Below are 9160 nucleotides of genomic sequence, written 5' to 3' on the forward strand. Positions count from 1 at the left end.
TCTGAAGAGCCCCCAAAGACTGTGCCATATTTGCTAATTTATGTAAATGTCATGTGTGTCCCAGTGGAAAAAAGGTTGAGAGCTACTATGCTGGAAAATGACATTCAGCGTAAACCCAGGCATTATCATGTACGCAATTCAAATGAAATTTAGTCATTGTGAGATGAGAAAAGACTACATCATGATGGAGTCTTTCAGAAACTGGGTTTCCAGGTGTAATTTTCAAGACTGATGTTTCCCGTTGGATCCAGAAGAATAGGATACATGCCGAGGAGTCTATTTTTCCCATTATTGTTTAATCTTTAGTTTGCTTATTTAGGCCTGCAGACTTCACTGCTTCCATTTGTCTCTGAGCAGTTCCTGGGATTATTAGGGATTATAGGAGTCATGGAGGTCATAAGTATAGGGAATCAAAATTTATTGAACACCTACAGTGTTGGTAGTATATATATATATATACAGTATCCAAAGTTGGTGTATACATATAAAATTTAATCTTCACAATAATCCTACAAGGTTTTATCCCCATTTCACAAATCAGGATTCTGAGACACAAAGAACCCTACATACTTGGTCCTCTAAAGTCAAATCCTAGAAATAAGAGAGGGATAATTTGAATCTAGATCTTTCTGAACCCCTAGGTCCTTGTTTCTCTTCTGGGTGTGTGCCTGTCATTGGGTTGCTGTGCGTGGTAAGATGCATATATTCCCAGGGGCACCCCACTAGGACTGGGCCCAGTGTAAAAACCCAAAGTCTTGGGACCAATTTAAAAAATCAGGGCCAAGTAGTGCTCACTTGGGACAGCATCTAATAGAATACATAGGTTGAACCATGTAAAATTGCTAATACTTGATCATTTTCATCTGCAAGAATGGAAATTTCCTGTGAGCCAACCTAATAAAAGTAGGCTAATTGATGCTAAGCATGCTTCATGTTTTCTCACACATAGGATTGAAATAAAAAGCTGGCTATCAAGATGGAAACAGAGAAAGGTCATTCACTTTGGCTCCCAAAGTTGTCTATGACTCCAGGTCCTCTGTATGGGCAGTCTAGCTCGAGACTTGTGGCATCTGCAGAAGCAAGGCTTCCACAATGAAAAGAAGGGGAGAGGCGACCTCTCACCCCAGAAGGCCATCACAGGCCCTGGGATATGAGGTACAGTCCCTTTGCAACTAAAATCACCTGCCTGGCTCTCAGTCCTGTGTCCCCTTAAGCTTCAAGGAAGGCTAGTGACCCAGTGTCATGGGTTGAATTGTGTCTTTCAAAGACGCATGTTGAAGTTCTAACCCCCACACTGCAGAAACTGACCTTTTTTGGGAATAGGCTTGCTGCAGATGTCATTAGTTAAGTTGCTAGAGTAGAGTGGGCCCTTTCTTCAATAGGGCTGGTGTCCTTAAAAAGAGAAAAGACACAAAGTGGGAAGATGTCCACATGGCAACACTGAACCTAAGGAACACCAGAGATCGCAAACACCAGGAGCTTGGGGAAGCAAGACAGGAGGCTTCCCTACAAATTTCAGCAGAAGTATGGCCCTGCTGATACCTTGATTGTGGAGATCCAGCATCTAGAACTGAAGGATCATAAACCTCTGTCATTTTAAGCGCCCCTAGTTTGTGGTTCTTTGTTGTGGCTGCCCCAGCAAACTGTTACACTCACCTGTTAGGCTCCCTACCTGTCCCTGTCTCCTGTGGTCAGTCAAGATAATTAAGAAAATAAGACTGTATAAAAAGGTAAATCCTAGATTGCAAAAAAAACACAGCTTACTCAATTTGCTCATTTCCAGACTGTTCTGAAGCATTTCTTTTTCTTTTTCTTTTTTTTTCCCCTTGAACCTTAATTTTGAGGGCTATTTATGCAGACTGGCTTCTTCTTAGCAGGAGATTTTTGTTCAATTTATGACAGTCAATCTGCCTGTTAGATTAACGCAGAGCCTAAGTCACGGCCTAATGAATTCTGAGCAAACGGGCTGCTTTCCCACTGAACGACAAGAGAAGGAAAGTCAATGAGTTCTTCTCTGGCAACTCTGACTGGCCTTCACACAATTGGCAATTAATTTGAGTTATGTTAAGTTGAAAACGTTATTGGGGAGGCACCCTATTTTACACCATTATCATCATTGGTAACTCATCCAGGATTCATTCATCAGGTTAGTGGATCATTAGCTGGACCCAGACACAAGATGGCCACACATAGATTCACCCAGTACTTATTGAGTATCTGCCATATATATATTTATATATATACATATAAAATATATTCCAAAGACTTTGATGGCATGATTTCATTGACCTTGCACCACAATTCCAATGCATAGTTATTTCCTTTAAAACACAATGAAAATAAGACTCAGAGAGGTGAAATGACCTGCCAAGAGTCACACCACTAATAAGAGGGTCATGGTGAGCTTTGGACATGAAGCTCAGACATGAGGATGGCAGAAGGAACAGCACCCAAAAATGTCCACTAAGAGAATTTGAGAAAATGAATGAGCACTGGAGTGCTAGGGACGAGGAAGGGATATTCAAAAACCAACCACTGGGTGTGAGGATGGAGGTCTGGAGTAGCCCCTCCAGTCCCAGTGATGTCATAAGAGGTCTGAACTTGGAGTCCAAAGATCTGCTTTTCAGCTCTACCTTGTGTCCTGTGTGGGCCTTGTGTCCAGGGCTGGATACTGAATTGCCCTGGCCTCACTCTTCTAAACTGCAAGATGGGAGTAACTCTTTCTCCTTGGGCTATTCTGAGGTTTCCCCACAATAATGAATGTACGAATACATAGCAGACATGCAGTAATCAGTAAAATTTAGCCTTCTGTCTTTCTTTCCCAATGACATCTTGGGCTGGCCCAAAGCTGAAGTCAGGTCTTTCTGAGATACCCTATGTTACAATGTGCTATTACAAACTTGATTTTTCAAAAACAGCCATTTTATTTTTTAAAATGACGAATAAAATAATGTCCAAAAAATTCATCCATTTAGTCACTAGATATTGTTTCTACATAGACAAAGATTCTATACATACTGAGCATGGCTGGATCAGACATAAGGGATTAGAAGATATCGCCTACCCTTGAGAAACGGCCTTTATCCTTTCATGGAAGCATTTATTTTTTATATTTTTCAAAAGTCTTTTTTGATGTGTGTCTGTGTGTGTATATATATATATGCATGCATAATCATAGGGAAGGTATGTTTTTGTTTTACCCCTTTCTTATTATTTTCTGAACATTTTACATATGTGGGGAAGGTCATTCTTCAGCCTCAGGGCCTTTGCACTTCCCTCCTGTATACTCATGGCTTGCTTTTTAACTTTTCTCAGGTCTCTAAGCACACATCACCCATCAGAGAGGCTTCTCTGACCACTTACCTAAAACACTCTCTCACTACCCCTTGCTTTCTCTTCCCTTACCATTGTGAGGTAACCCTTAGATTGTTCATTACTTAACATTATCTCGTTGGTGTGTTTACTTGTTCACCTATCATCCATTTTCTCTGTATCCACCCCTGCCTCTTGGTCTGACATATCCCCAACCCCTAGGACAGTGCCAGGCTCACTGTAAGTATTCAACAAACATTCCATGTTCAACATGTCTATTGACTATATCGTAAATCACATTGTTTCCCTTGTGCTTCCAGAGCCATGAAATATTTGCTAATGAGCTTCCCCCCCCGCTTTATTCACTTTACAGTTCCCTCAACACGCAGCAAACATATGGGCAAATTTTATTTTTATGTATTTTGAGAAGGCTCACTCTTATCTTCCTGTCCCATCCTGGAGCCCCTGGCCTATACCTCAACTGGGTGCCTCTAGGTCCCTGAGAGCAAGGATGTCCCATCAAAATTCCCTGGGAAGAGTCTGTTTCTCTCCATCTAGACCTTCACTTCCAAGCTGCACCCACAAGGGATCTAAAGCCAGTTCTGCCAACAGGCTCGTATTTGCAGGGCTCCCTAATTTCTCGCTAATAGCTATAAATGGGCAAAGAAAGGAAAAGTGAAAAGTCTGATGGGCAATGAATCAAAATTGACCTGGCCTACACGGGTGTCCTTCCTGACACACACCTGAGACCTCCCTCCTTGCTCTCATGATCTCTCATTAGAAGTGACTCGGGAAGCACAAGGTAAGCAGTTCTAGGATGCCATTTGGATTTGTAGGGCTGAGCTGATAACAAGTCACATTTTTTTTTTTCTCCCTCCTTCTCTCTCTCTGAGTAGCTGTGTAGCAGGACCTTTGGAGAGAAATGTTTAGAGGTTAGCAAGAAAGTAACTAGGCCCAGAAATGCACATCAGCAACATTTCTCTATTTACAAATGGCTTGCATTGAGCATTTTACATTGATACCTCCGTGCTAAATTAGACCAGGTTTCTTGGCACCTTAGCTTTAGAGTTTGTTTTTGTGTATTTTTCTTTGCTTGCTTTTGTATAATTCAGAATTTTTCTGTACTACCAGGATACCACTGGAGGTAGCTACTTTTCTTAGTTCCATTCCTCATCTTTCAGGAATTTTCTATGTATAGAGAAGCCTGCATGTACACTTTTCTTTTTTTCCCTCTGCAAATGGTAGCCCACCTGCTATTCCATACATCACTTTTTGCTCTGCAATTTATCTCATAAATTTTTCTTCAATATATACATAGAGATGACCCCATTTTAAAATCACTACCTCGTCTTTAACTCCATGAATGAATCATATTTTATTTTACCAAACCCCTATCAAGGGATATTTAATTTGTTCTCTCTCTTTTTTTTTTGCATTTACAAACAATGCAATAAATCATTTCACACATGTGCAAGTATATCACCAGGAAAAATTTATAGAGGTGGAATTTCTAGGTCACAGGATGTGGACTGTTTACATTTTGATAGATCATTACGGATGCTCCTCTGTAGACAATGTGACAACACACCCTCCCATACAGTCTGGGCAAAGCACACGTGAGAGTCACTCCTTCCTCACATCGTCACCAACCTTGTCATCTTTGAGAATCTAATTGGCCAACATATTATTTCATGGTTTCCACATGCATTTCCCATCTATTGTAATGCTATTTATATTTCTGTGGACTGTCAGTTCATGACTTTATTATTGTTCTGGGTTATTGATCCCAAGACTTTTAACAAAGAAGTCTGTCTATATTACAGATATCAGCCCTTTGGAATATGGGACTATTTTCTCCAGTTTTTGTTCATCATTAAAATTTATTTATATTTCATTTACTGGGCCAAAAATAAAAAACCTTGATTAAATGTATCACCTCTCCATTCTGATTTTAAATTCTTAGGTATTTTAACTTCTTTCCTTGTTTCAATTTTAAATGGAATATTTTCTTCCATTACATTTTCTTTAAATTTTTGTTATGAAATACATCATGAAATGATATTTTTAAAGGCATAAACAATCACAAAAGAGTTGCCATATGTTTACCACTTAGCTTAATATATACAACGTGACTCATAAATTTGAAATCCCCAAGTTACTCTATCACATTCTTCTCATTCCCTTCCAGAGGTAACCATTGTCTGCATTTGGTCTATACCATTCCTATGCATTTTTAAAGGATTTTTACTATGTAAGTATGTATTATTCAACAACACATGGAATTTTTCTGTATTTTTTTTTAAACTTTACATAAATATAGCCTTCTGCAGCTGGCTTTGGTTACCCAATAGGTTTGTAAGAATTTATCTATACTGATATGTATAATTCTAGTTCATGCATTATGCTGAATAATTATCTCACATTTTATTTTAACCCATCCTCCTGGAAATGTACATTTAGGGTGTCCTTTTTCTCTTTTTCCTATTTGAAATAATGATGTTAGGGACATTCTTGTCCAGATCTCCTTGAACACAGGAGAGAGAGTGTCTCTGGGACCAGAATTGAAGGGTAGTGGGGTAATTCACCACCAAACTTACCAGAATAGTGTCAAGTTGTGTCTAAGGTGATACACCTCCACCAGCTATGTTTAGAGTTTCCTATGTCCCACATCCCGGCTTCACTTAATAGTGTGAAACTAAATTTTTTCCCAGCCTGAGGGGATATCAAAGAGTGTCACATTTAATTTGGATTTCTCTTATTATTAGCGAGGTTGAGCATCTTTCATATGCTCATGAATAATATAGGTTTCTCTTTCAAAAATGCACTGCTTGTGTGCATATCCTTTGATTTCTTTTCTTTTTGTCTTTTTAGGATTGCACCCACAGCATATGAAGGTTCCCACGTTAGGGATCAAATTGGAGCTGTAGTCACAAGCCTACATCACAGGTCACAGCCACAGCAATGCCAGATCTGAGCTGCATCTGAGACCTACACCACAGCTCACAGCAACACCGGATCCTTAACCCACTGAACAAGGCCAGGGATTGAACCTGCGTCCTCCTGGATGCTAGTCAGATTCATTTCCATTGAGCCACAATGGGAACTCCTGATTTCTTTTTCTTTTTATACCCATCATTTTTAGAGTATCTTATTAGGAAGTTTGTTGTATTGGTTTTTTAAATATTTTTTATTAAAGTATAATTGATTTACAATAATGTCGTGTCACTTTCTGCTGTACAGCAAAGTGACCCAGTCATATGTGTGTATGTGTGTACACATATACATATATATACACATACATATATATACATTCCTTTTCTCATATTATATTCCATCTTGTTCTATCACAAGAGATTGGATATAGTTCCCTGTGCTACATGGTAGGGAGTGTTGTGTTGGTTTTGTATATGAATTATGTATCGCATACCACAGTGGTAGATGATGTGGCACCATGATGGTATTGCATCCTTTAATATTTGTCCTTTCAAGAGATGGAGCTCGATTTCCCCTCCTTTGATGGATACACTTAGCATCTTACTTCCAATAGAAAGGATGGGGTGCCACTTCGTAAACGAGGTCACAAACAGTACCACGACTTCCTGTTGTCTTACACTTCCTCTTGAAACCAGCTGCTATGTTGAGAGGACATTCAGGCAACTCTGTAGATAGGCCCATGTGGGAAAGGGCAGAAGCCAACAGTGAGAAACTGAGGCCTCCTGCCAACGGCCATGTGAGTGAGTCGTCTTGGATGCAAATTATCCAGCCCCTGACAAACCTTCAGATGCTTGTAGTCCTGGCCAACATGACTGTAACTTCCGTGGGACCCCGAATCAGAATTTCCCAGCTAAGCTATTCCTGTATTCCAACCCTCAGAAGCTATGTGAGAAAATAAATGTTTGGTTTTTTGGGGGTTTTTTTGTTGTTTTTTTTTCTTTTGTCTTTTTGCTATTTCTTTGGGCCGCTCCCACGGCATATGGAGGTTCCCAGGCTAGGGGTTGAATCGGAGCTGTAGCCACTGGCCTACGCCAGAGCCACAGCAATGCGGGATCCGAGCTGCGTCTGCAACCTACACCACAGCTCACGGCAACGCCGGATCCTTAACCCACTGAGCAAGCGCAACCTCATGGTTCCTAGTCAGATTCGTTAACCACTGCGCCACGACGGGAACTCCTGTTTGTTGTTTTAAGCTGCTAAATTTTGGGACATTTTGTCAAGCAGCAAGAAATAACTAATACATGTATCTTCCTGAACTATCTTATTAATTGTCATAGTTCTTTTTAATGGATCCTCTTGTGTTACTTAAGAATTGCATTATCTGTATAGAATGATAATGGTTTTGATTTTTTAAAAATCACCTTATTGTTTCTCTAAAAAGCCCAAAGCCAGATTTAGGATAAAGTTTATGAATTTTGTTATGCTAAGGAAGTCTATTCATGTATTCCCATTTTATTAAGAGCGTTTTGAAAGTCAAGTATGATGTTGAACTTTGTTAATTTCCTTTTCAACCCTTAAGAGTATTCTCTTATGATTTTTCTGCTGAATTATATTTAACAAGTTTCATTTTTGCATTAATATTCATAAGTGAGAATGATCTTATTTTGCTATTTACTGCTTGCAAAATGTTGGCTAAGCCTGAAGATTTTGTGACCTATTGGATATTTTTGTAATCAATAGACATGGAAGCTTTCCTCATTTTTTTCTGTCTTGCAGCAGTATAAATCAGGGTAAGAAACTTTTTCCATAAAGGGCCAGACAGTATATATATTATGCTTTGTGGGTGAATGATCTCAGTCCCCAAATATTCAACTTACCAGTGTAGTGGGAAAGCCTCACTACACAATATGTAAACAAATGAGTGTGACTGTGTTCCGTAAACTTTATTTATAAAAAGGAGAGGTGAGTTGGGTTTGGTCCATGGACCATAGTTTGCCAAACCTTGGTATAAATCAGTTTTCTCAAACTTTAATATGCATGCAGTCTCCAAGGAATCTTGTTAAAACCCGCTTTTCAGTAGGTTTGCAGTAGAACCTGAGACTGGTTTCTCACTAGCTCCCAGGTGATGTCCATCCACTGGTCCCCAATCACTCTGAACAACAAGGCTTTAAATAATATTGAAATTGTCTGTTGTTAAAGTTGGGTTGAATCCATTTGTGAAAATATTAGACCTAGTTGTTGTGGTGGTTGTTGTTTTTTCAAATTTGTATCTCTTTTTATGAATATTGATAGATCTCTTCAGGGGTTGGTTTTGGCAATTTATAGTTTCTTAGGAAAAGGATCCATTGTCAACTAGGTTCTCATATTTGTCTAAAAAGAGCTGAGCAAAGTCATTTTTAAAGATTATTTTCCTCTCTGTGGCTATTTCTTGATTCTTATTTCTTACTTTACTTACTGTGTTTTTTTTTTGTTTTTGTTTTTGTTTTTTGCCAAGCCCATGGCACACAGATGTTCCTGGGCCAGGGATCGAATCCATGGCACAGCAGGGACCCAAGTCACAGCAGTGACAATGCTGGATCCTTAACCCAGTGAGCCACTAGGGAACTCCTATGTACTTATGCTTTGATTAGCTAATGTTTTATCTATTTTATTTCCCTTTTTTAAAGGTCTATTTTTTTAAACGTTATTATTGATTTATAATATTATATTAGTTTCTGGTATACAACATAGTGATTCAATATTTTTATGGATTATGTTCCATAAGGTTATAAAATATTGCCTATATTCCCTTGTTGTACAATATATCCTTGTATCTGATTTGTTTTATACATAGTAATTTATACCTCTTAATCCCCTACCCCTATCTTGACCCTTCTCTCATTATTTCAAAAAGATTCATGTACCCCAACGTTCA

The sequence above is a fragment of the Phacochoerus africanus genome, chromosome 11, assembly GCF_016906955.1.
Source record: "Phacochoerus africanus isolate WHEZ1 chromosome 11, ROS_Pafr_v1, whole genome shotgun sequence".
Lineage (NCBI taxonomy): Eukaryota > Metazoa > Chordata > Mammalia > Artiodactyla > Suidae > Phacochoerus > Phacochoerus africanus.